We start from the raw sequence: 24517 nt of genomic DNA, 5'->3' as shown, positions 1-24517 counted from the left end.
GTCACTGAAAGTGGGCATGCAGGTACAGCAGACGGTGAAGAAGGCAAATGGCATGTTGACCTTCGTAGCGAGAGGAATTGAGTATAGGAGCAGGGAGGTCTTACTGCAGTTGTACAGGGCCTTGGTGAGGCCACACCTTGAATATTGTGTACTGTTTTGATCTCCTAAACTGAGGAAGGACATTCTTGCTATTGAGGGAGTGCAGCGTAGGTTCACCAGACTGATTCCCGGGATGGCAGGACTGACATATGAAGAAAGACTGGATCAACTAGGCTTATATTCACTGGAATTTAGATGAGAGGGGATCTCAGAAACATATAAAATTCTGATGGGATTGGACAGGTTAGATACAGGAAGAATGTTCCCGATGTTGGGGAAGCCCAGACCCAGGGGTCACAGACTAAGGATAAGGGGTGAGCCATTTAGGACCGAGATGAGGAAAAACTTCTTCACTCAGAGAATTGTGAACCTGTGGAATACCACAGAAAGTTGTTGAAGCCAGTTCGTTAGATATATTCAAAAGGGAGTTAGATGTGTCTAAAGGGATTAAGGGGTATGAAGAGAAAGCAGGAATGAGGTACTGAAGTTGCTTGATCAGCCATGATCATATTTGTTGTGTATCTGTAAAGCATGCACTCCCATGTTCCGCGCATCCCTTGAAGTCCCAAGGGATCCCAGCATCCCTTGGGAGCATTGTATATAAGGCCTGTTCCTCACTCTGGAATGTCTTAATAAAGATTGAAGTCACTGTTACTTTAACCTCCCTGTGTGCAGTCTCATCTGTGTTCGGAACACAATAACTGGCGACGAGTATACGAATCCAACGCAAAGATGCAGCAAACTGTGGGCATCCTGGAGAAGTTCTCGGAGGGTGAGGACTGGGAAGCCTATGTTGGACGGCGAGCCCAGTACTTTGTAGCCAACGAGCTGGACGGAGAAGGAAGCGCTGCAAAAAGGAGAGCGATCCTCCTCACGGTCTGCGGGGCACCGACCTACAGCCTCATGAAGAATCTTCTGGCTCCGGTGAAATCCACAGATAAGTCATATGAGGAGCTGTGTACACTGGTTCGGGATCATCTTAACCCGAGGGAGAGCATGCTGATGGCGAGGTATCGGTTCTACACATGCCAGCGATCTGAAGGTCAGGAAGTGGTGAGCTACGTCGCCGAGCTAAGGCGACTTGCAGGACAATGTGAGTTTGATGGCTACCTGGAGCAGATGCTCAGAGACTTTTTTGTACTGGACATTGGCCACGAGACCATCCTACGAAAACTTTTGACTGTAGAGACACCGACCCTCAGTAAGGCCATTGCGATAGCACAGGCGTTTATGTCCACCAGTGATAACACCAAACAAATCTCTCAGCACACAAGTGCTAGCAATGTTCATAAATTAACTGGAACTGTGTTTGCGAGCAGAAATGTGCATGGCAGAAACCACGAGTCTGCAACTGCCAGCAGGCCTCAGGTGACCCAGATGACTCAGAGTCCGCAACAAAGGGTGAATGCAAGGCAACTCACACCTTGTTGGCGTTGTGGAGGCTTCCATTCAGCCTATTCATGCCGCTTCAAAGGGTATGTTTGCAAGTGCTGTGGAACAATGGGGCACCTTCAATGAACTTACAGACGAGCTGCAAGCTCTGCAAAACCTGCTAACCACCATATGGCAGAAGAAGATCGGTTTATGGTGGATCAAAGCAATTTTGAGTCTCAGAGAGAGGAGGCAGATGCTGAAGTACACAGGGTGCACATATTTTCGACGAAATGTCCACCTATAATGCTAAATGTAAAACTGAATGACTTACCTGTAGCCATGGAACTGGACACTGGCTCTAGCCAATCCATCATGAATAAAAAGATGTTTGAGAGACTGTGGTGCAACAAGGCACTCAGACCAGCCTTGAGCCCCATCCACACAAAACTGAGAACGTACACCAAAGAGCTCATCACTGTCCTGGGCAGCGCCATGGTCAAGGTCACCTACGAGGGCACGGTTCATGAACTGCCACTTTGGATTGTCCCGGGCGATGGCCCCACACTGCTTGGAAGGAGCTGTCTGGACAAAATCCGCTGGAACTGGTATGACGTCCGAGCGCTATCACATGTCGATGAGGCCTCATGTACCCAGGTTCTTAACAGATTTCCTTCCCTTTTTGAGCCAGGCATTGGAAACTTTTCCGGGGTGAAGGTGCGGATCCACTTGGTCCCAGAGGCACGACCATTCACCACAAGGCACGAGTGGTACCTCACATGATGAGGGAGAGAGTGGAAATCGAGCTGGATAGGCTGCAACGCGAGGGCATCATCTCCCCAGTGGAATTCAGCGAGTGGGCCAGCCCGAATGTTCTAGTACTCAAAAGTGATGGCGCGGTCAGGATTTGCAGCAATTATAAAGGAACTATTAATCGTTTCTCTCTACAGGACAAATACCCGCTACCTAAGGCAGATGACCTATTTGCGACGCTGGCAGGAGGCAAGACGTTCACCAAGCGCGACCTGACTTCGGCCTACATGACGCAGGAGCTGGAGGAGTCTTCGAAGGGCCTCACCTGAATCAACATGCACAAGGGACTGTTCATCTACAACAGATGCCCATTTGGAATTCAGTCAGCTACAGCAATCTTCCAGACAAACATGGAGAGCCTACTCAAGTTGGTACCATGCATGGTGGTTTTTCAGGACGACATATTGGTCACGGGTCGGGACACTGTCGAGCACCTACAAAACCTGGAGGAGGTCCTCCAGCGACTGGATCACGTAGGGCTGCGGCTGAAGAGGTTGAAATGCGTCTTCATGGCAACGGAAGTGGAGTTTTTGGGGAGAACGATCGCAGCGGACGGCATTTGGTCCACCGACGCCAAGGCAGAGGCTATCACGAACGCTCCAACAAGCTGCTTGTATTGTATAACCTGTGTAAAAGACTTGTGCTAGCATGTGATGCGTTGTCGTACGGAGTCGGGTGTGAATTACAACAAGCTAACGTTGCGGGGAAGTTGCAATCTGTCGCTTATGCCTCCAGGAGCTTGTCTAAGGCCGAGAGCGCCTACAGCATGATTGAGAAAGAGGCATTAGCGTGTGTGTTCGGGGTGAAGAAAATGCATCAGTACCTGTTTGGCCTCAAATTTGAGCTGGAAACCGATCACAAGCCCCTCATATCCCTGTTCGCTGAAAACAAGGGGATAAATACTAATGCCTCAGCCTGCATACAAAGGTGGGCATTCACGCTATCAGCGTATAACTATACCATCCGCAACAGGCCAGGCACCAAGAACTGTGCGAATGCTCTCAGTCGGCTACCATTGCCCATCACATAGAAAAAACATAGAACATAGAAAATAGGTGCAGGAGCAGGCCATTCAGCCCTTCTAGCCTGCACCGCCATTCAATGAGTTCATGGCTGAACATGAAACTTCAGTACCCCCTTCCTGCTTTCTCGCCATAACCCTTGATCCCCCGAGTAGTAAGGACTTCATCTAACTCCCTTTTGATAGAAACACGGGGGTGGAAATGGCGCAGCCTGCAAACTTGTTGATGGTGGCGCAGCCCGCAGACTTGTTGATGGTCATGGAAGCGTTTGAAAATGATAAATCACCTGTCACGGCCCGCCAGATTAGGACTTGGACCAGCCAAGATCCTCTGCTGTCCCTAGTAAAAAACTGTGTACTGCATGGGAGTTGGGTCAGCATCCCCGTTGAAATGCAAGAGCTAATCAAGCCGTTCCAGCGGTGAAAGGACGAGCTGTCCATTCAGGCAGACTGCCTGTTGTGGGGTAACCGTGTAGTGCCAGCCAAAAAAGGCAGGGAGACGTTCATCTCGGATCTCCACAGCACACACCCGGGTATAGTAATGATGAAAGCGATAGCCAGATCACACGTGTGGTGGCCCGGTATCGGCTCTGACTTAGAGTCCTGTGTACGGCAATGCAGCGTGTGTGCTCAGTTGAGCAATGCGCCCAAAGAGGCACCACTAAATTTGTGGTCCTGGCCCTCCAGACCATGGTCGAGGATCCATGTCGACTATGCGGGCCCCTTTCTCGGTAAAATGTTCCTGATGTGTCACGGGAAATTGATCTGAATGACCCTGTGTATGTGCTAAACTATGGACATGGTCCCAAGTGGATCGCGGGCACGGTGATAGCTAAAGAAGGGAGTCGGGTGTTTGTAGTCAAACTAGACGATGGACAAATTTTCAGAAAGCACTTGGACCAAACGAGGCTGTGGTTCACAGACTGCCCTGAATAACCCACAGCAAACACCACCTTTTTCGAGCCCACAACACATGCCCAAAGGATCAACAACACCACCCCGGACCAGGAAATCGAACCCATCACGCCCAACAGCCCAGCAAGGCCAGGCTCACCCAGCAGCCCTGCAGGGCCAACAACACGCCAACCCAGCAGGGCACAGCCAACACACCAGAACAGACATTTGTACCGAGGCGGTCCACCAGGGAAAGAAAGGCTCCCGACTGCCTCACCTTGTAAATAGTTTTCACTTTGACTTTGGGGAGGAGTGATGTTGTGTATCTGTAAAGCATGCACTCCCATGTTCCGCTACCAGGGACCGCATCCCCTGAAGTCCCAAGGGATCCCAGCATCCCTTGGGAGCACTGTATATAAGCCAGCCCCTCAGGCCTGTTCCTCACTCTGGAGTGTCTTAATAAAGACTGAGGTCACTGTTACTTTAACCTCCCTGTGTGCAGTCTCATCTGTGTTAGGAATACAATAATATTTATTGGTGGTCCAGGCTTAAAGGGCCAAATGGTCTACTCCTGCACCTATTTTGTATATTTCTATAGCCCTGTTATGTAAATGACTAAATATCTCACGTTGTGTGAAGTAATGTATACTGAAAATAAGTTAAGGACAGTAAATTTATTATAGAGTTCAGACAGAGTTCATAAATTGCTTTATCTTTCTTCTCATGGGCGATCATAGAAACATAGAAACATAGAAAATAGGTGCAGGAGTAGGCCATTCGGCCCTTCTAGCCTGCACCGCCATTCAATGAGTTCATGGCTGAACATTCAACTTCAGTACCCCATTCCTGCTTTCTCGCCATACCCCTTGATCCCCCTAGCAGTAAGGACCTCATCTAACTCCTTTTTGAATATATTTAGTGAATTGGCCTCAACAACTTTCTGTGGTAGAGAATTCCACAGGTTCACCACTCTCTGGGTGAAGAAGTTCCTCCGCATCTCGGTCCTAAATGGCTTACCCCTTATCCTTAGACTGTGACCCCTGGTTCTGGACTTCCCCAACATTGGGAACATTCTTCCTGCATCTAACCTGTCTAACCCCGTCAGAATTTTATATGTTTCTATGAGGTCCCCTCTCATTCTTCTGAACTCCAGTGAATACAAGCCCAGTTGATCCAGTCTTTCTTGATAGGTCAGTCCCGCCATCCCGGGAATCAGTCTGGTGAACCTTCGCTGCACTCCCTCAATAGCAAGAATGTCCTTCCTCAGGTTAGGAGACCAAAACTGTACACAATACTCCAGGTGTGGCCTCATGTGATTGAACCCTGTGCTGGAATAACTGCCATGTATCTTTAGTTTTATTTTTCAACAATAAAGGACCCATTTTTTCCTTTTATCAGTCCCCTCTGCTATGTTTTGTATTAACTTGTCTGTATCTTTTTCCTCCATTGAAAATCCTGAATTTAATTTAAACAAGATTCAAATTAGAATGAAAGAAGGAACTTGCATTTATATAGTTCGTCTCACGACCACAGGATGTTCCAGAACCACTTCACAGCACATAAAGTATGTTTGAAGTGTAGTCACTGTTTTAGTGACGTTTATTGAGACATAAATGTTAGCCAGGACACCAGGAGACTCCTTTGCTCTGCTTTGAATAGTATCAACTTATCTTTTACGTCCACCTGAGATGGAACCTCAATTTAACATCTCATCCAAAAGTGCAGCACTCTGTCAGTACTGCATGGAAGTATCAGCCTACATTATATGCTCAAGTCTCTGGAGTAGGGCTTGAACCCACAACTTTTGACTCGGAGCCAAGACTAGCACCCTAACACAAGGCTCGATTGTATTATTCGCAACTTGCTAATTGTAAACACATTCTCACATCTCTATCACATCAAAATTCCTAACAAAATGTAACTTTCCAAACCTTTTGACCATTTTGACCTTTTCAAACAATATTTTTGATTGCAAAGCTGATCTGGTGCAATTCATTAAGAAATGTTTTTATCTCCAAAGATAGTGTGGTGTACAATTATCAACACTCAACACCATGCAAAATTTATATACAAGAAGTGTGCTTATGATATGAAGTTGCTTATGTCAAGGTTGTCTTTATTTAAATTTGAGGGTATTCAAATATTATATGTTGCAAATTGCAAATTAGAAAGAAGTGCTTGTTAAATGGGTCATACGCTGAAACCAACAATTTGAAAGCAGACCAATTCTTTCCAGAATGTGACCATAAGTGTTCATCTCTTTCACTTTTACATATTATGTTCTTGTTAACCACACCTGCATGGTAGTAATTACTGGTGGCAAGTAAAACTATGCTATTTTTCACTCTTCTTCTGTCCATGAATGTAAAACAAAGAGAAATTTGTCTGAAGGTCAATAAACTTGAGCAACATCTGGAATCAGTCAATTGTCATGACCACAGATGCCCATTATGATTGCTCCATTTAAATCTTTCTGCGTGCAATTGCACGATCTGAGATGTACAGTACAACAATGATGTGCATGTATACAGTGCCTTTAATGTAGTAAAACATCCCAAAGTGCTTATAGGAAATGCAACATACACCTCTGAAAACGGTTTTGTTTCTTCTAACAAAACACATCAAAAATAATTCTTACTTTCTCTCGAGCTTCAGAGTATGTTCTGTGTTTGTTTAGTTCAGACCGAGTATAGCTGCTTCTGCAAGTGACACGAAGCAAAACAAGTCAAATTTTTTCTTTCTCCCCTCTTAGAAACATAGAAATTTACAGCGCAGAAGGAGGCCATTTCGGCCCACCGTGTCCGCGCCAGCCGACAAAGAGCCGCACAGCCCTTGGTCAGCAGCCCTAAAGGTGACATATAAACCTGTGAACAATGACAGAAAGGCAAAGAGCACTCAGCCCAACCAATCCGCCTCATCACAACTGCGACATTACCCTTATACTGAAACATTCTACACTCCTCCCCAACCGGAGTCATGTGGTCTCCTGGGAGAGGCAAAAACTAGATAACAACCCAGGCCAATTTAGGGAGAAAGAATCTGGGAAAATTCCTTTCCGACCCATCCAGGCGATTGAAACTAGTTCAGGAGATCACCCTGGCCGTATTCTATTCCCTGCAGTACTTACCATTATATCTGCGCCGTCCAACAAAAGGTCATCCAGTCTAATCCCAATTACCAGCTCTAGGTGCGTAACCCTGCAGGTTACTGCACTTAAATGCCTATCCAACCATCTCTTAAAAATGTTGAGGGTTTCTGCATCCACCATTCTTCCAGGCAGCAAGTTCCAGATCCCCACAACCCTCTGCGTAAAGAAGCCCCCCCCCTGAAATCCCCTCTAAACCTTCCAACAACCACCTTAAAACTATGCCCTCTCCTAATAGACCCCTCCACCAAGGAAATAGACCTTTACTATCCACTATGTCCAGGCCCCTCAATATTTTGTACACATCAATGAGGTCTCCTCTCAACTTCCTCTGTTCCAATGAGAACAAATCCAGCCTATCCAATGTCCTCATAACTAAGATTCTCCATTCCAGGCAGCATCCTAGTAAATCTCCTCTGCACCCTCTCTAATGGAATCATGTCCTTCCTATAATACGGCAACCAGAACTGCATGCAGTACTCCAGCTGTGGCCTAACCAAAGTATTATACAATTTAAGCATAACCTCCCTGCTCTTATATTCTATGTCCCGGACAATAAGGGCAAGCATTCCATAAACCTTCTTAACCACCTTATCCACCTGGTCTGCTCCTTTCAGGGATCTGTGGACAAGCACTCCAAGATCCCTTTGTTCATCTACACTATTAAGTGGCCTACCGCTTAAAGTGCATACCCTTTCCTTATTAGCCGTCCCAAAGTACATCACCTCACACTTCTCTGAATTAAATTCCATTTGCCACTGCTCTGCCCACTTGACCAGTAGATTGATATCCTCTTGCAGCCCATGACTTTCCTCTTCATTATCAACTACACAGCCAATTTTAGTGTTGTCTGCAAACTTCTTAATTATACTCCCTCTCTTCAAATCTAAATCGTTGATATATATACCACAAAAAGCAAGGGACCAGTACTGAGCCCTGCAGAACCCCACTGGAAACATCCTTCCAGTCACAAAAACATCCATCAATCATTGCTCTTTGCTTCCTACCTCCAAGCCAGTTTTGGATCCAACTTGCCACTTTGCCCTGGATCCCATGGGCTTTAACCTTCATGACCAGTCTACCATGTGGGACCTTATCAAAAGCCTTGCTAAAGTCCATATATAATACATCGTACGCACTACCCTCATCGACCCTCTTGGTTACCTCCTCAAAAAATTCAATCAGGTTAGTCAAATATGATCTTCCCTTAACAAACCTTGCCGATCATTTCTAGATAAAAATTGATTCAGAGGGTTTAGTAATACTGATTAATGGTGAGCTACTTTTTGCCACAATATTTTCTGAGCTGTCATTGATCAAACATATTATGTGGCTTCATTTCTCGCTGCAATCAATAAAGAAATAAAAAGATCAAGCTTCAGATACCCAGTTCTAAAGAATTTGCAAATGTAAAGACTTCAAATTAAGTTATACTATGTTACTTTAGGGAGTTTTCTTGCCATTTTTTCCCCTACCCCATCTCTTGTGAAGCATTGACTCCTTGGTTCTATACCCATACGTCGCCATCCTGTATCTTGCCCAAATGACCATCATGTGAGAGTCTGTCAGTGATTACCTGCAAGTTGTTTAGTCACAGATTGTAGCTGAGCCCAATTCTGCCTTCACCTGATGTGCACCCAGGCATATACCAGCAATAGCAATCAGGAAGTGGCTGATTTTCTTCTCCTTAACCTCAGGCCAATTGATATATCCATACCACTCTGCTGATGAGATCTAAAGGGCAATTTTTCAAAGGGAGGCTTCTGGTATGGAGCATATCAACAGGAGTGTGGATTGCAGAATTGGTCCTGTAGTGTTATAGCCTATCTCTGATTTGTACTCCTATCTAATGAAGCTCTACACCAGGAGTGGAGTTGGCAAAATTACTTCACCACTGTGCTATTATGCTTGTGTAAAGAGAGAAGTGTACATGGTATAAGAGGAGATTTTCCAGTTCAGTGCTCCCATTGTGCAACTACATTCACTAGGAAATTCACTCGGGAGAAACTGCTCAACCCCAGCCCATGATTTTCTGTTTATTCCACCTGGAAGCACTGAAGTGAAAAATCTCACTGCTATAGTTCATTTAATAATATGAGTTGTAGAGGATTGGAAATGTTGTTCTTTATAGATAACAGTGTTCCCTGAAATTAGAACAGTGTCCTTTCTGATACTCCCCAAGATTTGTGAGGTTTGGGTTTCAAGTTTTTGATTTCTGAATAAAATGTGTAAAAGGCAGTTCCAGTTTCATTGGTGATCGGGACAGTTATGCTTCTTCCCTAGCTCCATTCAAGCCTTTCCCTGTACAAAATGAAGCAATCAGACTTGTATCTATTGAATTAGTTTGTAAGCAACCATAACGTTCTAAGGCAAATGAAGCTTACCTGTTTCTCTGGGACCAAACCCTCCCCACCCCCACCTCCGATCATATCCCCCCATCTAAAGAACCCCCCCCCCAGTAGGAGATTGGACCACCCTTGCCGCCCGCCGCCCCCCCCACTGCCATATTCCCATATCCCTTGACTGCTTTAGTGTCCAATGTAAATAATGAACAGTGAAAATATTTCCCATTCTACTGCCGATCAAATATTAGTCATTTATAATGGTCTTTTTTTAACCTTAGGGAAATAACTGGATAATTTAAATGCTTTCCTCACCAATATAGAAAGCCATTTTGCACATAGCGAGCTCACACAGACAGATAAATCACCAGTTAATCTGCTTTTGGTAGCATTGCTTGAGGGAGGAAAGTTGGGCACAATACCAGGAGAGCTGGGAATAAAAAATAGCTTCTCATTGCAGTAACTGCCACAAACCTTATGAACTTCATCAGATTGTGGCTCCTACATCACCTTGACCTTCTGTCAGTTGCTCACTTGTGTTTTTGGGGGCAGGGATCAGATATACGTTGGATTCCACAAAGGAACAGATTCATTCAAATTCACAACTTCAGACTTGCTGGCCTGGATTTTAGCTCGAAGGCAAGTTCCATGATATGGGGGCGGTGGGGCGGTGCTGTGTTGAGGTTGTGAATCCCGGAAGAACGAATTTCCCGAATATCCTGCGCTCCTTTAAAATTATTTCTGTCTTGTTTCCACTCGACAGGCAGCCTGATTGACAGGCTAGAGGCCTGTCGGGCTAGGAAGCCTGCAGCACAAGGCTGCAGCTGAGGAAAGCGGGTAGGTGTAGTGGGAGAGATCGCAAGGAGGGCCCTGATTGAAGAGAGGGGTCCCAATTGCCGGGGGGTGGGGGGGGGGGCGGCGGTCCGATGGTGGTTGGGTAGGGGGTGTCCAAGGACGAGGAAGAGGCCGTGTATATGGGTAGCAGAGTTTACATGGCGGCAGAGATTAAGGGAGGATAGGAGGGCCTGAACTCAGAGGAGAGAGGGTATGATGAGTGGAAATGGAGGTTGAAATCACCGAGGATGAGAAATCGCTTGCGGCTGAGTTTGAAAATCAGTAACGATATCTCGGTGTGAAAGTTGGCATGGTGCTTGGGTGAACGGAAGAGAATAAGGATCTTAAAGGCGAGGCAAGAGGAGTGGAACAAGGTGAAATGTTCAAAGGAGGAGAAGGTGCCAGAGGGGGACAGACCTGGTGTGATTTGGTGATAGGAGCCACACCGCCACCGCAGCAATTTGGGCGGGGCAGGTTGTGAAGGGTATAACCAGGTGGGGAGGTTTCATTAATGAGGAAGGTGTCATCACCTTTCAGCCAGGTTTCCATGATGTTGATGCAATCATCCATAATAGGTTCATAATAGGGCCTTGTTCACAAGTAAATGGACATTATGGAGGGAGATGTGATGATAGCTGATCGACTGGCAAAGTCCACAGGGTCAGCATTGGGAGGGGTGAATGGGACGGGAAGGAGTTAGGCAAGATTAGCTCCCAGTGTGCATACTGGGTGGGAAGATTGGTGAGAGAATAGAATTGGGCAGTTGGGGCTGCTGCTCATAAGGAAGCAGCAACTCGTGCCTCGATGGGTCCTTTGGAGGATGCCAAGAGAGGCACAGAGGGAAGCTGGAGGTTTATCTCAGAGGGTATCAAGCCTGGGATGGCAGCAGGAGTGTAGGATGATCGGGAGGGCATCAAACAGGAAATTAGGGGTGCATGCAATAAAGGTGCAGCAGTTATAATGGGTGACTTTAATATGCACATAGATTGGGCTAGCCAAACTGGAAGCAATACGGTGGAGGAGGATTTCCTGGAGTGCATAAGGGATGGTTTTTTAGACCAATATGTTGAGGAACCAACTAGGGGGGAGGCCATCTTAGACTGGGTGTTATGTAATGAGAGAGGATTAATTAGCAATCTCGTTGTGCGAGGCCCCTTGGGGAAGAGTGACCATAATATGGTGGAATTCTGCATTAGGATGGAGAATGAAACAGTTAATTCAGAGACCATGTTCCAGAACTTAAAGAAGGCTAACTTTGAAGGTATGAGGTGTGAATTGGCTGGGATGGATTGGCGAATGATACTTAAGGGGTTGACTGTGGATGGGCAATGGCAGACATTTAGAGACCGCATGGATGAACTACAACAATTGTACATTCCTGTCTGGCATAAAAATAAAAAGGGAAGGTGGCTCAACCGTGGCTATCAAGGGAAATCAGGGATAGTATTAAAGCCAAGGAAGTGGCATACAAATTGGCCAGAAATAGCAGCGAACCTGGGGACTGGGAGAAATTTAGAACTCAGCAGAGGAGGACAAAGGGTTTGATTAGGGCAGGGAAAATGGAGTATGAGAAGAAGCTTGCAGGGAACATTAAGACGGATTGTAAAACTTTCTATAGATATGTAAAGAGAAAAAGGTTAGTAAAAACAAACGTAGGTCCCCTGCAGTCAGAATCAGGGGAAGTCATAACGGGGAACAAAGAAATAGCGGACCAATTGAACAAGTACTTTGGTTCGGTATTCACGAAGGAGGACACAAACAACCTTCCGGTTATAAAAGGGGTCGGGGGGTCTAGTAAGGAGGAGGAACTGAGGGAAATCCTTATTAGCCGGGAAATTGTGTTGGGGAAATTGATGGGATTGAAGGCCGATAAATCCCCAGGGCCTGATGGACTGCATCCCAGAGTACTTAAGGAGGTGGCCTTGGAAATAGTGGATGCGTTGACAGTCATTTTCCAACATTCCATTGACTCTGGATCAGTTCCTATAGAGTGGAGGGTAGCCAATGTAACCCCACTTTTTAAAAAAGGAGGGAGAGAGAAAACAGGGAATTATAGACCGGTCAGCCTGACATCGGTAGTGGGTAAAATGATGGAATCAATTATTAAGGATGTCATAGCAGTGCATTTGGAAAGAGGTGACATGATAGGTCCAAGTCAGCATGGATTTGTGAAAGGGAAATCATGCTTGACAAATCTTCTGGAATTTTTTGAGGATGTTTCCAGTAGAGTGGACAAGGGAGAACCAGTTGATGTGGTATATTTGGACTTTCAGAAGGCGTTCGACAAGGTCCCACACAAGAGATTGATGTGCAAAGTTAGAGCACATGGGATTGGGGGTAGTGTGCTGACATGGATTGAGAACTGGTTGTCAGACAGGAAGCAAAGAGTAGGAGTAAATGGGTACTTTTCAGAAAGGCAGGCAGTGACTAGTGGGGTACCGCAAGGTTCTGTGCTGGGGCCCCAGCTGTTTACACTGTACATTAATGATTTAGATGAGGGGATTAAATGTAGTATCTCCAAATTTGCGGATGACACTAAGTTGGGTGGCAGTGTGAGCTGCGAGGAGGATGCTGTGAGTCTGCAGAGCGACTTGGATAGGTTAGGTGAGTGGGCAAATGCATGGCAGATGAAGTATAATGTGGATAAATGTGAGGTTATCCACTTTGGTGGTAAAAACAGAGAGACAGACTATTATCTGAATGGTGACAGATTAGGAAAAGGGGAGGTGCAAAGAGACCTGGGTGTCATGGTACATCAGTCATTGAAGGTTGGCATGCAGGTGCAGCAGGCGGTTAAGAAAGCAAATGGCATGTTGGCCTTCATAGCAAGGGGATTTGAGTACAGGGGCAGGAAGGTGTTGCTACAGTTGTACAGGGCATTGGTGAGGCCACACCTGGAGTATTGTGTACAGTTTTGGTCTCCTAACCTGAGGAAGGACATTCTTGCTATTGAGGGAGTGCAGCGAAGGTTCACCAGACTGATTCCCGGGATGGCGGGACTGACCTATCAAGAAAGACTGGATCAACTGGGCTTGTATTCACTGGAGTTCAGAAGAATGAGAGGGGACCTCATAGAAACATTTAAAATTCTGACGGGGTTAGACAGGTTAGATGCAGGAAGAATGTTCCCAATGTTGGGGAAGTCCAGAACCAGAGGTCACAGTCTAAGGATAAGGGGTAAGCCATTTAGGACCGAGATGCGGAGAAACTTCTTCACCCAGAGAGTGGTGAACCTGTGGAATTCTCTACCACAGAAAGTTGTTGAGGCCAATTCACTAAATATATTCAAAAAGGAGTTAGATGAGGTCCTTACTACTAGGGGGATCAAGGGGTATGGTGAGAAAGCAGGAATGGGGTACTGAAGTTGAATGGTCAGCCATGAACTCATTGAATGGCGGTGCAGGCTAGAAGGGTCGAATGGCCTACTCCTGCATCTATTTTCTATGTTTCTATGTTTCTATGAGTGCTGAAGGTTTGGGTTAGGGATTTGGAAGGGCAGTGCACCCGAGAGGGGAGAAATTAAAGGAGGCATGACAACAGGAACGAGGGACCTAGGAGGGGTAGAGAAAGGGAGAAAAGAAAAGTGGGGGGGTGGGGTAAAAGGGGAAATATAAGTGATGGGCTCAGATCCAGGCTGGCAGCCAAAACATGCATGTGAAGGGACACGGAAACACAAGTTACATAGACGTGGTTGCATAGCAAGATTAGGATAGATATGTCCTGGTAATAAATGGGGAATAGAGAGGAGACAAGAGGAGGGTGTCCAATGTTAAAGTCAGAGAACCCGTGGTGGGATAAGGTTGACATGGATAAAGTCGAGTCAGCTTGAAGCATCGACAAACTGATGCCCAGGTTCGGAGACACTTGTGGCGAGTGAGTGAGTCCAAGAGCTATTTGAAGGGTAGAGTATCGGAGGACGCACTGCTGGAGGTAATTCCGTGGGAATGAAGAGCCAGGAGGTGTGCAGAAATTATCACGGGGCGGAAAAATGGTGGTGAAGTTGGAAGTCACCGTAAGATCCAGATGCAGCCGAGAAATGGACTCCAGTCCAGTAGAGTACATTTCTGGCCAGGAACCACACTGTAGCAAAATAAAGCTGAACAACCAGTAGGGCAGTCATAAGCTGAGCAGGAAATAGCAGTGGTGGGGGATTGGCTGTAGGTTAGACAAAGTTACCTTAAAACTTAAACAACAGATTAGCATATTAGAGATACAAGAGCTGAGTCCTACATTGTAGTGTAATGTAGTCCAATGGAGAAGCATAATCTTGATGTCCAAAGAGGGCCAAGGTAACTTTACATTTTCAGCTTGAACATAAGAAATAGGAGCAGGAGTAGGCCACATGGCCCCTTGAGCCAGCACCGCCATTCAATATGATTATGGCTGAACTTCTATCTCAATTCTACTTTCCTGCCCTGTCCCCATAATCCCTTGATTACCTAAATGCTCAAAAATCTATTAATCTCAGTCTTAAATATACTCAACGACAGGGCATCCACAGTCCTCTGAGGTAGAGAATGCCAAAGATTCACCACCCTCTGAGTGAAGAACTTTTTCCTCACCTCAGTCCTAAATGGCCAATTCCTTATCCTGAGACTGTGACCCCTGGTTCTAGACTCCCCAGCCCGGGGAAACAGCCTCTAAGCATCTACCCTGTCAAGCCCTCAAGAATGTTATATGTTTCAGTGAGATCACCTCTCACTCTTCTAAACTCCCGAGAATATAGGCCCATTCTACTCACTCTCTCCTCATAGGATAACCCTCTCATCCCAGGAATCAATCTAGTGAACCTTTGTTGCACCCCCTTTAAGGCAAGTATGTATTTCCTTGAGTAAGGAGGCCAAAACTGTACAGAGTAATCCAGGTGTGGGATCACCAAAGCCATATATAATTGCAGCAAGACTTCCTCTTACCCTTGTACCCCAACCCCCTTACAATAAAGACGAACATACCATTTGCTTGCTGTACCTGCATGTTAACTTTCAGTGATTCGGGCAAAGGGACCCCAAAATCCCTCTGAATACAACATTTACTAGTCTCTCACCTTTTAAAAAATATTCTGCTTTTCTATTCCTCCTACCAAGGTGGATAATTTCACATTTCCCCACATTATACTCCATCTGCAACCTTCTTGACAACACTCTTAATCTGTCTATATTCCTTTGCAGCCTCTGCCCCCCTCACAGTTTACGTTCCCACCTAGCTTTGTATCACCAACAAACTTGGATACATTGCACTTGGTCCCTAAATCATTGATATAGATTATAAATAGCTGAGGCCCAAGCACCGATCCTTGCAACACCCCACGAGTTCCAGCCTGCCAACCTGAAAATTACCCGTTTATTCCTACTCTGTTTTCCATCTGTTAACCAATCCTCAATCCATGCTAATATATTACCGCCAATCCCATGAGCCCTAGGCACCAACAGTTGAGCGATTAAAGTCAGGGATGCTCAAGAGAGCAGAATTAGAGGAACGCAGACATCTCTGGGAGAATTGTGGGGCTGGAGGAGATTACAGAGAAAGGGAGGGGCGAGGCCATGGAGGGATTTGAAAATAAGGATTCGAATTTTGAAATCGAGGTGTTGCTCAACCGGAAGCCAATGTAGGTCCACGAGCACAGGGGTGATGGGTGAGCAGGACTTGGTGCAAGTTAGGGCACAGACAACCGAGTTTTGGATCATCTCTTGTTTATCGAGGGTAGTATGTGGGAGACCAGCCAGGAGTGCGTTGGAATCGTCAAGTCTAGAGGTAACAAAGGCCCAGAGGTGGAGCAGCGTGGACAAGACCAAGGGAAGGCGCAGCACGGGCCAATTGCGAAGCTGTGAGGCCCACATTCTGGACTGCCAATGGACCAAAACCTTGCTCCGTCAAGCCCGTGTGGTGGCTGGTGTGCAACAGCCACCCCACATTAAAACAATTCACGCACTGGCATCTTCCACTGTTTAAAATGAGTTAATCAGTTACCTGAGTACTCATTTTTAGTGTGGAAGCAAGTCATCCTCTACCCCGAAGGATTGCCTATGATTATGATGATGGAGGCTACAATGCACCCACTATTAGAGCCAGGATTGGGAGGAAAACAAAACAAATATGACATGGATTACTTTCTGTTTTTTTGCATCACTTTTTATAATAGATAATAAAAAGATCTCATTATGATTTGCCCATGGAGTACAGTTTAATTCTAATAAATATATAAGCAGTCCGCCAAGAAACATTACTTTTAGATTAAGATGTCTGTGGACTGCTTATTAAAGAAGTATCTGGAATAATGTTTATGCTATTTCCATTTAATCATCCATGTTAAAACCAAATTATTTAAGCCCTTTCATCGTACGTAATATATTCTCTTATAAGAGTTTATGTACAAAAGATGACTAACATATGTTGGGCTGACGATATTCAGTGCGCAGAGCAAGGAAAATGGAAATAATTGGGGAATAATTTCTGCTTGGATTGGGACTATATATTTAATTGTTAGGTCTGAATAAGGAATTCATTATAATGGGAGTGAACGGAAACTGATTTGGTACTTTGGAATGTAATACTTCGTATTTTTATTACCCTTGAGTTGGGATAGATTTAGAAATAGGTTTGTGGTCATTCTTATCTTTGTAATTTCTGAAGCAGTCTTTAAAAGAATGGTATTACCACAATGGGGAGTGATAGGGCATTCTCTGTGATAAGCTGAAGTTGTGAAATTAGGCACATAGGCCCGAGCTCCCAATATGTTGTATTTCACAGATAAGAAAATACCCAACTTTTTAAGGGCTATGTCATGACCATTATAGGCTAGCCTTTGTAAAATTGATCTAAAATTATCTCATTCGAGATTTCACTTCATTTTCATTGGCTCCTTCCCCATAGTGCTGCTCATTCAATACTGGCCTCGTCTGTAGAAGTTGGTTTCTTAAAGCTGTCTGTCAATTTTTAGTGTATATTTATTTTTCTATTAAAACTTACTTTACTGCGTATTTCCCATTGTGCATTGATTCCTGTTGCTGTAGTGCTAGACTTCTCAGTTACCACACCGTTTCATATAGTAGTCTTTCTTGCATCCACGATTTGACTTGCAGCAGAGTGCTTATGGTAGGAATCCTACTGGGTGTCCCGAAGCACTGAACAATTTAGATGAGGAAGAAAAATTCATGATAGGACAGGAAAGGCAACTGCACCTATAGCATCATATACATTCCTGCTCTTACCTTTGTCTCACACTTGATAACCCAGGCATCTGGGCAACTCAGAGGACACAAAGGAGTTGTCACAGAGCTAAGCTATCCTCTCCAGACTGACTTGGAAACAACTTCACCCACAGGGAATTTACCACTGCATTTAGCTTCTATGCCACTGAATACTTTCAAGCCCCGACACCAGACATATGCTAAATCAGCCAGCCTGCTGTCCACAGATGCATCAAGCAAGTAGCAGATTTCAGCTGGCGTCACTGTCAAGCATGCAGGGCATTGCACATGGCATCTAAATGGTCATCTGGACTCCTCTCATCAACACTATAGCCTACTAGAGCAGAAAATGTTCTTGTTTCATTAATGTATAGGTGTGTCAGACCACAGAAATATCAACCTCAAGTCAATGCCTAATATCTTGGAAGCATCTATGATTCTGTCCAGAATGACTGGATTATTCGAAGCCTCAAGGAGACTAGATGGTTGTCTGCTTGGAGACAAAGGAAACTTTCCTCAAATCTGAAAAAGCTCAGAACAGCAGTGGAATCAAAATACAATGAAGCTCATTCCCAAACCAGAATAACTGGTGAGCACACCATTGGTATGCTCAAGAAAATATTTAACTGCCTGGGCCCATCGGGTTGCATGCCCCCAACACAAATCTCCAAAGTCATCACTGCCTGCTGTATTTGTAGAACTTTGTGAGATAAAGATGAGGAAGCATATGGCAGGTGAAGAGAAGGACTAGAATCAAGTGGCAGGAAATGGAAGATGAAGAAGAAGAGACAGAGAACAGATCTAACAGCTCAAAACTGGGCATATATGAGGCGCTCTGGGCTATCAGCAGCAGCAGAATTGCATTCCACTACAATCTGTAACTTCATGGCCAAGCATATCCCTCACTCTACCATTACCATCCAGCCAGGGGACCAACACTGGTTCAATGAGGAATGTAGAAGGGCATGTCAGGAGCAGCACCAGGCGTACCTAAAAATGAGGTGCCAAACTGATGAAGCTATAACACCGGACTACATACACGCTAACCAATGGAAGCAGCATGCTATAAACAGAGCTAAATTATCCCACAATCAATGGATCAGATCAAACCTCTGCAGTCCTGTCACATCCAGTCTTAAATGTTGGTAGACAATTAAATAACTAATGGGAGGAGGAGGCCAGCATTCGATTGCAAAAGACAAGACTGAAGCGCTCGCGACAATCTTCAGCCAGAAGTGGTAGGTGGATAATCCATCTCCGCCTCCTCCTGAGGTCCCCACCTTCACAGAAGCCAGTTTTTAGCCAATTCAATAACATGATATCAAGAAACGGCTGAGAGCACTGGATACAGCAAAGGCTATGGGCCCCGACAACATCCCGACTTTGCTGCTGAAGATTTGTGCTCCAAAACTAGCCACGTCTCTAGCCAAGCAGTTACTGTACAACTACAACACTGGCATCTACAAGACAAAGTGGAAAATTGCCACGGCAAATGCAATTCAACCAATTACCGCACCATCAGTCTAATCTCAATCATCAAAAGTCAATGAGAATCGGGGGGAATTCTCCACTGGCTGGAGTCATACCTAGCACAAAGGATTTTGGTTGTGATTGTTGGAGGCCAATCATATCAGCCACACGACATCACTGCCGGAGTTCTTCAGGGCAGTGTCCTGGGCCCAACCATCTTCAGCTGCTTCATCAATGACTTTCCCTCCATCATAAGGTCAGAAGTGGAGATGTTTGCTGATAATTGCACAGTGTTCAGTTCCATTCGCAACTCCTCACATAGTGAAGCAGTTCATGCCTGAATCCAGCAAGCATTCAGGTTTGGGCTGATAAGTGACAAGTAATATTCGTGCCATGCAAGTGCCAGGCAATGACCATCTCCAACAGGAGAAAGTCTAATCACTTCTCTTTAACATTCAAAGGCATTACCGTTGTCGAATTCCTCAGGCTGGGTATTCTGCGGCGAGTGTCTCACCATCTGACTCCACAAAGCCTTTCCACCATCTAAAAGGGCCAAGTCAGGAGTGTGATGGAATACTCTCCACTTGCCTGGATGAGTGCAGCTTCAACAACACTCAAGCAGCTCGACACTATCTAGGACAAAGCAGCCTGCTTGATTGGCACTCCATCTACTAATTTAAACATTCATTCCCTCCACCACCGGCACACCGTGGCTGCAGTGTGTACCATCTAAAGATGCAGTGCAGCAACTCGCCAAGGCTTCTTCGACAATACCTCCCAAACCCGTGACCTCTGCCACCTCGAAGAATAAGTGCAGCAGGTGCATGGGAACACCACCACCTCCAAGTCCACCTCCAAGTTCCCCTCCAAGTCACACACCATCCTGACTTGGAAATATATCGCCGTTCCTTCATCGTCACTGGCTCAAAATCCTGGAACTCCCTCCCTAACAACACTATGGGAATATCTTCATCACATGGACTGCAGCGGTTCAAGAAGGTTCAAGAAGGCGGCTCCCCACCACCTTCTCTCAAAGCAATTAGGGATGGGCAATAAATGCTGGCTACATTTTTAAAAAGTGAAGAAATCACATTTAGAGCCAGGAAGCAGCAGGCACTAATATGAAACTGCTTCTCTTAATGTTCACATTGGGACAATGCAGAACTAGTCCTTTCCAATGTGACAACACACAATACACAAACCATTTGATCTATTTCCATCTACCGTGGCTTAAGCACCACGTTTGCCTATTTTGCCATCTATCAAACATGGGCACCGTTGTGCTTCCTCATTGGTGAGCCCACAATGTTTTTTTCCCATAGATCCTAATGTTCTATGTATTTGTACTACTAATATCTCACTGTTTTATTTTTGCTTGTGTACAATCCTAATTCATGTAAACTAAGTTGGTGTTAGTTTTAGTCTGAAATATATGGTCTCACAATATGATGTTCTCCACCTTTCCGAGTGGAGCGAAATACATGGTGGGCACTCTACACAACGTCTAGTGTGAAACAACTCAATAAAAAGGTAATTGTTAATCCCATGGTAAGCTACTTCCATTCACAGGCTCCATGAGGATGTCAGTTTCTGATCACAGGAGATAGGGGACAGCCTATGGAAACTGTATTTTTCTGCTAACATGAATAAAGAGTGTTGGACAGAGCCAAAATTGTAACAGGATGACACCGAGTAGATAGGAATGCAGGCTTTTGCTCATACTTCTCCACATAGGAGGTTCTAAATCTGTCATGGGTTGTCAAGCAGGAAGACAGAAAATTGGAGGACAAGTCACCATGGATTCCTTTTGTACCTCTACTAGTAACTGCTCGAAGTGTCAGTTTTGCTCAGTTGATAATGCTCTCACCTCAGAAAGGGTCTGTAGTGCAGAATGTCTTAAAGGGGCCATTTGGAAACTGTACCCTAATCTCTATGATGAGGCCAGGAAGATGAAAAAGCTCTTATGGTTTTTAAATATAAAAATACATTTATATGTTGAATCAGGATTGCTTTATTCCTGCATGCATTGATTTTAATTTTTTTAACAGTAAAATTAATTCTACGCATTTGATTTATAAGCAGCCTGATAAGGCAATTCATAGATATCATCATCATCATCATAGGCAGTCCCTCGGAATCGAGGAAGACTTGTTTCCATTCTTAACATGAGACCTTAGGTGGCTGTACAGTCCAATATGAGAACCACAGTCTCTGTCACAGGTGGGACAAACAGTCGTTGAGGGAAGGGATAGGTGGGACAGGTTTGCCGCACACTCTTTCCGCTGCCTGCGCTTGATTTCTTCATGCTCTCGGCGGCGAGACTCGAGGTGCTCAGCGCCCTCCCGGATTCACTTCCTCCACTTAGGGCGGTCTTTAGCAAGTTCACAAAAACTTTTTTCATCTATTTACCAAGCACCGTGATTGTGTTATTCACATCACAAACATGTTATTATGCCACTTCCTTGTGCTGCTATCTTGGTGACACTAACTTTTAGACTCCTTCCTTCTCCAAAATGATAATTATAGGCCCGATTTTAACCCTGCTCGCCTGACTGGAGTACTTACCACTACGTTCCCAACGTGCTCCCTGCCTGCTGGCATCTTAACCATGCAATTTTCAGAGTCTGCTGTAGCACCCACCAGAAGCAGGCAGGGCCTCATGAATGCGTATAAGTAGGGGTCCTATGTTACAATTAAGACACCCACACAATGCCCAACCCGACCGCCCCGGGAAACCTCGTAGATTTGGTCTTAGAGCCACTGAAGCAGTGTTTAAAAGTGGAACTCACCCGCAGGTAATTGCATCAGAGGGTCTTTGTGCTATTTGGATTACCAGGAGAGTTTCCAGATCACTTGTTTCTCACTTTTTTGTCTTATTACCCTCAGTAAGCTTTATCTGCTCCCAATTCTGATTCAGAGCCCTGAAAATCATGCCTTAGACCTTTCCTAGTGAGGTATCAGCCTTGGCTCAGTGATAACACTCCTGCCTCTGCGTCAGGAGGTTGTGGGTTCAAGCTCCACTGCTGAGACTTGAGCACATAATCTAAGATGACACCTCTGTTCAGTACTGAGCGATTGCTGCACTTTCAGAGGTGCCATCTTTTGGATGAGATGTTAAACCTGCCTTCTCAGGTGGATGTAAAAGATCTCAGGGTACTATTCAAAGAAGAGTTCTCCCAGTGTCCTGGCCAACAATTATCCCTCAATTAACAACTAAAACAAATTATCTGGTTGTTTATTTCATTGTGGGGGATCAAGGGGTATGGCGAGAAAGCAGGAATGGGGTACTGAAGTTGAATGTTCAGTCATGAACTCATTGAATGGCGGTGCAGGCTAGAAGGGCCGAATGGCCTACTCCTGCACCTATTTTCTATGTTTCTATGTGGGAGCTTGCTCTGCACAAATTGGCTGCTGCATTTCCTAAATTACAAGTGACTGCACTTCAAAAGTACTTCATTGGCTGTAAAGCTCTTTGGGCACCCTGAGGCTGTGAAAGGTGCTATATGAATGTAAGTATTTTTTTCTTTAGTACAAATTCCACAACTCGCTGTCCTGGTCCCTACCCCCTCTGTCAACATTGTGCTTGATTAGGCCTCCTTGTTTAGGTCTTAGTGGAGAATCTCATCACAGAAAGAAAGACTTGCATTTATATAGCACCTTTCACAATCACCAGACATCTCAAAACGCTTTACAGCCAATGAAGTACTTTTGGAGTGTAGTCACTGTTGTAATGTGGGAAACGCAGCAGCCAATTTGTGCAAATAAAGCTCCCACAAACAGCAATGTGATAATGACCAGATAATCTGTTTTTGCTATGATGATTGAGGGATAAATATTGGCCAGAACACCGGGGATAACTCCCCTGCTCTTCTTCAAAATAGTGCTATGGGATTTTTGATGTCCACCTGAGAGAACAGACGGGGCCTCAGTTTAACATCTCATCCAACAGTGCAGCACTCCCTCAGCCCTGCACTGGAGTGTCAGCCGAGATTTTTGTGCTTAAGTTCTTGGACTGGGACTGGGACTGGAACCTCCAACCTTCCGACCGAGAGGCAGAGTGCTGCCCACTGAGCCACAGCTGACACTCCCTTTCAACGTTACTGACCATTTGGCTTGATTTGGCGTCCTGTGTTTATTACCAACTTGAGTTTGTTATTGTTGCAGTAATATATAGTTGAAAGGGAGGAAAATGCAGGGCTGTGGGGAAAGAGCAGAGTGGGACGAATTGGTTGCTCTTTCAGAGAGCTTGCACAGGCACGATGGGCCGAATGGCTACTTTCGTACCCAAGAGTCTATGATTGTTCTGCTGCATACAGTGTGACCGTGACATTTTCAATATTTGTATTGGTTGCTTCTGCCTCACTTGTTTGTATCGCTGTGTGATTCAAAAACAACCCCCGCAACCAAAAACACTTTGACATTGTCTGACTGTGGAACTGCTGCTGTGGAATTGGCAGCCTAAATTAGAAAACACGTTTTTAAAAAAAAAATCCCAAATTGCTAAATAAAACGCGAGGGTGCCTTTTGTTTGCAAAACAGACGCTGTGCATGTTGCGCCACTTGTGCAGCTGCAGGTAAATGTGTGTTTCACTCCCGGAGCCGCTCTGCCCCATGCAGTTTCAGTCGCAGTTCTCCGCTCTGTGGAGTGTGAGGGAGGTGCCCGGGGCGCGGGTTTGCTCAGACAGGTGAGGAGCTTTAAGTTGATGGATGTCAGGCATCTCCGGTTCTCTCTTTAAACTGCAGCTGCCGGCTCTTTCTCACGATTCAGCCCTAGTGGAAACTGTGCAGCCGGCCAACCAGGTAACTGGGGCAGGTGGGAGGGTGCGGTTTCTGTCAGCCTGGAGGCTCGCATTTGTTGGCAGTAAGGTTTCATTTGGAAATTGATCGGAAATCAACACCCCCTCCCCCCCTCCCAAAAGGGGACACAGTGGAGATGGAGTAAAATAGAGAGACTCTCAAAGAGAGATGATGAAAAGAGAAATCTTAGCACCAACAAAACGTAGAAAGTGAGAAGAAAACTTCAGAGAGGGTCAGAAAGGGAATCGGAGCGAGAGAGAGAGAGAGAGAGACGCTGAGAATCTGGGACCGAGCCAGGGCGATTTGGTCAGAAGGGAAAAAAACACATCAAAGAGACCACATTAGAGGGATCGAGCAACAGGAAGAGCCTCGCGGGGAAAGAAACACAGCAATCTCCAAACAGACCCAAGTCATCGCTTCTCCAACTGGCAGCAGCAGAAGCACACAGGCGGACACACAGACTGGACAGAAACCTTGAACCGAGGACATCCCACCGGCAGCCCGAGTCTGAGCCAGGGGCACGCTGTCAAGGTTAAAAACACAC

General features: G+C 45.5%; 1 long non-coding RNA gene across 1 annotated transcript in view; it reads right to left on the bottom strand.

Moving 5' to 3' along the window:
- The window catches only part of LOC139279360 (uncharacterized), a 108490-nt gene that overhangs the window by 83778 nt on the left and 195 nt on the right, over positions 1-24517 (bottom strand). The gene's annotated exons all lie outside the window — the stretch shown is intronic.

This window comes from Pristiophorus japonicus, chromosome 14, assembly GCF_044704955.1.
Source record: "Pristiophorus japonicus isolate sPriJap1 chromosome 14, sPriJap1.hap1, whole genome shotgun sequence".
NCBI classification, from domain to species: domain Eukaryota; kingdom Metazoa; phylum Chordata; class Chondrichthyes; family Pristiophoridae; genus Pristiophorus; species Pristiophorus japonicus.
The sequence above is the reverse complement of the archived record's forward strand: the minus strand, read 5'-3'. Positions and strand labels throughout refer to the sequence as shown.